Source organism: Clupea harengus, unplaced genomic scaffold (genome assembly GCF_900700415.2).
Source record: "Clupea harengus unplaced genomic scaffold, Ch_v2.0.2, whole genome shotgun sequence".
NCBI classification, from domain to species: domain Eukaryota; kingdom Metazoa; phylum Chordata; class Actinopteri; order Clupeiformes; family Clupeidae; genus Clupea; species Clupea harengus.
Window position 1 is genome coordinate 27501 of NW_024880035.1, and position 7500 is coordinate 35000.

The 7500-nt window shown below is 43.7% G+C and overlaps 1 pseudogene; it reads right to left on the reverse strand.

The window, feature by feature from the left end:
* LOC122131148 overlaps positions 1 to 7500 on the reverse strand; it is a 25969-nt pseudogene that overhangs the window by 16498 nt on the left and 1971 nt on the right.

Sequence of the window (7500 nt, forward strand, 5' to 3'; positions counted from 1 at the left end):
AATAGGCTACGAACCGCTAACCCTACTGACATCACCAACAGTCACTAAACACTAACAATCACCTACAGTTACTGACAATCACCATAAGTCACTAAACACTAACAATCACCTACAGTTACTGACAATCACCAACAGTCACTAAACACTAACAATCACCTACAGTTTACTGACAATTACAACAGTCACTAAACACTAACAATCACCTACAGTTACTGACAATCACCAACAGTCACTAAACACTAACATCACCTACAGTTACTGACAATCACCAACAGACACTAACACTAACAATCACCTACAGTTACTGACAATCACCAACAGTCACTAAACACTACAATCACCTACAGTTACTGACAATCACCAACAGACACTAAACACTAACAATCACCTACAGTTACTGACAATCACCAACAGTCACTAAACACTAACAATCACCTACAGTTACTGACAATCACCAACAGACACTAAACACTAAACACTAACAATCACCAACACAGGCCCCCCCCTCCCCCCCCCCCCCCCAACACACACAGGAAGTCTCACCTGGCTGGAGTCACCCGGTGCAGGGTCTCTGGAATGTCACACTCATCGCACAGCATCCCGACACACAACTCCGCGCAGCTCGTACTGTATACAAAGCACACACACACACACTCAAACAAATGTAAGTTCATACAGAGATACACACACACAAGTACAGAGGGATGGCCATTTACACACAAAAGTTCACACACATGCACAAACACATACACATGAAAACAGACACAGACACACAAGCACACACACACAGACATAAAAACAGACACATACACACACAGGCAAACACCCTCTCTCACACACACACAAGCAGGTAAGCTCACCCGGCACCTCTGGCAGCATAGTCCACTGCTGCACATTGCATCATGGGTAAGAGTACACTTTTTACAGCAGGCCCCGCCCACACGAGAACACTCCTGGAGGAACACACACACACACACACACGTCAACTCTGTCTTTCACACAAACAATAGTCCAGAACTCCGTCAGAGTAATATCTCACACACACACAGACACAGAGAGAGACAGAGACACACACAGACACCCTTACCAGTGCAGACACACACACACACACACACACACACACACACACACACACACACACACACAGACAGAGACAGAGACACACACAGACTTACCAGTGGCAGATCCACAGTCACACTCTTCCCCACCTCTACAAAACCGTTCCCAACATTCTGGTGGATCCAGTAACTATGGCAACACAAACAGGAAGACAGGTGCTTGAGGTGCCTCCTCCTGCTTCTATTCTAAACCCCACCCCTTACACCCAAGCCACACCCATTGCATCAAGTCCCACCCCTTGCCTCCAAGCCACACCCCGTACACTAAGCCCCACCCCTTACACCCAAGCCCCAAACTACCTCCTTGCTGGGCTAATTACCCAAACTACTCCTTAATTACTCCGACCCCTTCCTTAAGCCACTAGCCCCACCTCAGCGACAGAACCCCCCCCCCCCTCACCTTGCTGGGCTTGTTGAAGAGGCAGCGACCCCCCCCCTGCTGGAGGAAGTGTGTGTACTCTTCTATACTGCACCGGGAGAACTTCCGTGGGAGATAGAACCTGAGACACACACACACACACACACACACACACACACACACAGATATCACATATGATCAGAATGCCCAGACACACATGAAAACACACACACACACACACACATCACATATGATCAGAATGCCCAGACACACACACACACACACACACACACACACACACACACACACACAACACACACACACACACACACACACACACACCACACACGCACACACACTTTCAAACAAGGCTGACTTCAGTCAGTTCTTTTATTGCCACAAGCGGCACACTGCAACACACGTGTATATTTTATGGAGGCGACACAGGACACACACACACAAACACACGCAGGCCTGAGGTCGCTGTGAAATGTACGCTCTGCATTTGACCCATCCCGGACCATCCTTCCTCCAGGACCCTCCAGCATTGGGCAGCTTCTCAGCGCCCGGGGACCAAGTGAACCGTCCGTCTCGGTCACGGGCGGACAGGAGAATGTTCTGTTTTTGCATGTTTTTCCTGTTGGGGTTCTTATTGGAGGAAACCCCTTGTGAACACGGGGAGAACATGCAAACCCCACACAGAAAGGCCCAGGAGATAGCCCACCTGAGCACTGAAGGTCTGGGGAGGACCTGCCCCCCAGAGCCAACAGCGCCCCATGCGGGAATCGAACCCGTGACCTTCTTGCTGTGAGGCGGTAGTGCAAGCACCTGAGCTACCGTGTCACCGTGTCACACACACACAGATATCACATATGATCAGAATGCCCAGACGCGCGCGCTGACACACACACACACACACACACACACACACACACACACACACACACACAACCACACACACACACACACACACACACACACACACACACACACACACACACACACACACACAGATATCACATATGATCTGAACGCACTGAGGTGAAAGGTCAGATGGAACATTGAAAGGTGTAGTACCCGTGTCTTCCATGATGCAGCCAAGCACGGGTCAGACATCTGCACTCCCCTACACACACACCGCACACACACACACACACACACACACACGTATCTTAAATGAGTTGATTTTGGAACAGAATAGCTTGAATGTTGGATTGTGTTGATTATTTTATCTTACTTGTCAATTCAAATAAAAGCATTTGGTGTGTGTGGGTGTGTGTGTGTGTGCTGGGTTGACAGATGTACAAATTTAAACAGAGCGCTTGTGTGTATGTGTGTTTATATGTGTGTGTGTTTATATGTAGTGTGTGTTTTAGTGTGTGTGTTAGTGTGTGTGTTAGTGTGTGTGTGTGTTAGTGGTGTGTGTGTGTGTTAGTGTGTGTTTATATGTAGTGTGTGTTTTAGTGTTGTGTTAGTGTGTGTGTGTAGTGTGTGTGGTGTGAGTGTGTGTCGTGTGTGTTAGGTGTGTGGTGTGTGTGTGTGTGAGTGTTATCGTGGTGTGTTAGTGTGTGTGAGTGTGTGTTTATATGTAGTGTGTGTTTTAGTGTTTGTGTTTTAGTGTGTTGTGTTAGTGTGTGTGGTGTTAGTTGTGTGTGTTTAGTGTGTGGTTGTGGAGTGTGTGCGTGTGTGTGCGTGTGTGTTAGTGTGTGTGTGTGGGTGTGTGTGTGAAGTGGTTAGGTGGTTGATGTAAGTTGTGTGTGTGTTTAGTGCTGTGTTAGTTGTGTGTGTGTTAGTGTGTGTGTGTTAGCTGTTGGTGTGTGTGTGTGAGTGTTAGTGTGTGTGTTTAGGTGTGTTGTGTAAGTGTGGTGTGTGTTTCAGTGGTGTGTGTCGTACCTGCAGATGCTCGCCTCTCGGCTCCACATCATCCCAATGTTTTGACCGAGTGGTCTGGACAGAGTGTGGATGGCCATAGGACGCCACATTTCCCATCACTACAAAACACACACACACACACACACACACAACACACACACACACACAACACACACACAACACACACACACACACACACACACACACACACACACACACACACACACAACACCACACAACCACACAACACACACACCACAACACACAACACACACACACACACACACACACACACACACACACACAATTAAATGTTTCATTGTGATAAATGAGTTTTCATAGCTAATTACAGATGTCTTTAGCTTTTAACTTTTTAAAAATCTGTTCAAATTATAAACTTATGGGAACAGGTTAGGGTTATTATGGGATATTATGGGTTATTATGGGTTATTATGGGTTATTATGGGATATTATGGGTTATTATGGGTTACTATGGGATAGGGTTACTATGGGAACGGGTTATTATGGTGTAGAGATATAGAGGATTTTTAATTATAAGATTTTCTAGGGGTGCCAATAATTGTGACACACATGTTTTGGAGAAAAATATTTATTTAATGTCAAAATTTTGTTTTTCTTTCAATAATTTTACTTAAATTTTTTTTTATATTTGAGTGAAAGAGAGAGGATAAACAACTAAGACATGTTATACCGTATGCTTATATCATAGCCTGTTTTGCTCATATTCACTAAGGGTGCAAATAATTCTGGAGGCACTGTATGTCTCTGTGTGTGTGTTTTAATATATATGTCTGTGTGTTTGTGTGTTAATATATATGGCTGTGTGTGTGTGTGTTAATATTTATATCTGTATGTGTGGGTTTGTTAATATATATGTCTCTCTCTGTGTGTGTGTGTTAATATATATGTCTCTGTGTGTGTGTTTTAATATATATGTCTGTGTGTGTGTTTGTGTGTTAATATATATGGCTGTGTGTGTGTTAATATATATGTCTCTCTCTCTCTGTGTGTGTGTTAATATATATGTCTCTGTGTGTGTGTTTTAATATATATGTCTCTGTGTGTGTGTGTGTGTGTGTGTTAATATTTATATCTGTCTCTGTGTGTGTGTTTTAATATATATGTCTGTGTGTGTGTGTTAATATATATATATATATATATATGTCTCTCTCTCTGTGTGTGTGTGTGTGTGTGTGTGTGTGTTAATATATATGTCTGTGTGTGTGTTTGTGTGTTAATATATATGGCTGTGTGTGTGTTAATATATATGTCTCTCTCTCTCTGTGTGTGTGTTAATATATATGTCTCTGTGTGTGTGTTTTAATATATATGTCTCTGTGTGTGTGTGTGTGTGTGTTTAATATTTATATCTGTCTCTGTGTGTGTGTTTTAATATATATGTCTGTGTGTGTGTGTTAATATATATATATATATATATATATGTCTCTCTGTGTGTGTGTGTGTGTGTGTGTGTGTGTGTTAATATATATGTCTCTCTCTGTGTGTGTGTTAATATATATGTCTCTGTGTGTGTGTTTTAATATATATGTCTGTGTGTGTGTGTGTGTGTTTTAATATATATATGTCTGTGTGTGTGTGTTAATATATATATATATATATATATATATATGTCTCTGTGTGTGTGTGTGTGTGTGTGTGTGTGTGTGTGTGTGTGTGTGTGTTAATATATATGTCTCTGTGTGTGTGCTTTAATATATATGTGTGTGTGTGTGTGTTATTATATATATGTCTCTGTGTGTGTGTGTGTGTGAGAATTAACATAAGCATAATAGAAAACTTTTTAACATTTTAACATACGATTTAACACAAGGCCAGAAATGCCTTCCTGAATAAAAATGAGATCCCATAGAGATAAAGAGACTTATTTATCCCCACAACTTAGTTTTTGCAGTACAGCTGCTTTCACTGACAGGAAATGAAGGGAAGAAACTCATCAGCCAATGAGAATCAGTCATGAGACTGCCTCCTGTATATGTGCAGCTCTGGGATTGGTTGGGAAAAGGGGCAAATACCTCGTTGACTCCGCCCCCGCGTGTCGCTGAGCACACCCCTCCAACGTAGGCCGACCCGTGGCGATTACTCATGAACGTGCGTCCCCTACACACACACACACACACACACACACACACACACACACACAGACACAGACACACAGACACACACACACACACACACACACATTGCAATATTTATAGTGGACAACATTCTGGTTGGTTTTTGTTTGTTTTTTCAAAGTGTGTTTTTGTTGAAGTTTTGTCGCGGCACTTTTTTCTCATCATTTTTTACACTGTAAATAAATTCGCACAAAATTGCACCATATTTTCACCAGTGATTTGTCCTGGTGTGCAAGGTGCATTTTTTCACACTCACGAGAACAGGTGTGTTCTATCACTGCTCTCTCCGATGTTACTTCTGTGTGTGTGTGTGTGGTGTGTGTGAGTGTGTGTGTGTGTTGGTGTGTGTGTGTGTGTGTGTGTCTCACGGCGAGAACAGGTGTGCGGTATCACTGGCTCTCTCCGATGTTCTCTCTTCTGTACTTCATGAAGTCACGCAGGATGGTCATTGGGTCGTCTCCCATGGAGACCATATTATGGGCTGTCCATGTTTCCATGGCTACTAGTACAATCCTGGTGTTGAGCTGGTCCTTGTAGATCTGGGAACAGAGAAGTACTTAAGTACACACACACACACACACACACACACGCACACACGCACACACAGACACACACACAGACACACACACACACACACACACACACACACACACACACACACACACACAGACAGAGATGGTGAGGAGAAAGGAGATGAGGAGAGAGGAGAGAGGAGATGAGAGGAGGAGAGGAGGAGATGAGGAGATGAGAGAAAAGGAGATGATGGGAGGAGAAAATAGTGAATTTGAAAAAGCTGCTCTCACCGCGTCAGCCATGTTGACCACAGCTTTGGCAAAGTTACGCGTCTGAGGGACTGACCTCCGCATCTGAAGAAACTACACACACACACACAGCAAAAGACATGCGTGCGCACACATATACTCACACACACACACACACACACACACACATAAAAGGTAGGCTATACTTCAGGTCTGAAAACACACACAAATACACACACCCTTATGAACACACACACACACACACACCCTTATGGATGCACACACACTGTGACGGACCGAGCCTCGGGTTACCGTCTATCCGTGGGTATGGCCAAAGGCTCAGAGTCAGAGTAAAGTTTTTCAGCTTTTTTTGGTTTATTACTTTTAAAAAGTTCAAGAACCCGTAAGTCATTCACAAACTTCATCACTTCAATTCCATAAGACATTCACAAAATTCACAAAAAGAACAGAATTCTGCTAAGCCTCTAAATGACTAGAGGACAACCATCAGCAGTTCCCACAGATGCACATACCTTACCAACCCTCCTCAAGACAGAACAAATCCACATATATAGAAAGGTGGTCAGCACCATATAAAAAGGAGGGGTATACACAATAATCAATTAGTGTTTCAGTGCACAATATAAACCCTGAAACACCCACACAGTGTTCACAATGTGCTAAATATATAATTAGAATAATATCTATCTAATACATCCTAATCGCTGGCCTGTAAAAACAAGACATTGTACTGAAGTGGTTTGGCCAAACCATTTCTCTTGTCCCAACCGCCACAACAGGGAATCACCCCCTGATTAAGGTAGGAACCGTATATAAGTTCCCACTGGTTCCGGTGGCGCTTCTTAGCCGTTGCACCGACAATCAAACACGAGCACCCAAACAGCTGGTAATCCATTCCACGAGTTTCTCGGTTTACTCAATAAATGTAGGAAACCACGATTGTTGTCCTAGCCTCCTTTCCGTATGTATCTTCCATGTATGTGTGTGTGTGAGAGGAAGAGAGATAATGGGAGAAATAGTTGCGTATGTATATCTGTGTGCGTGTGTGTGTGTGTGTGTGTGTGCGCGATTGTATGCAAGTGCAATGTGTGTTAGCGGTCCTGGAGAATTGGAGGAATAGTTGCGTATGTAGATCCGTGTGTGCGTGTGTGTGTGTTGTATGCAAGTGCAATGTGTGTGCTTAAGCGGTCGTGGATCCAGGTAGATGTGCGGTC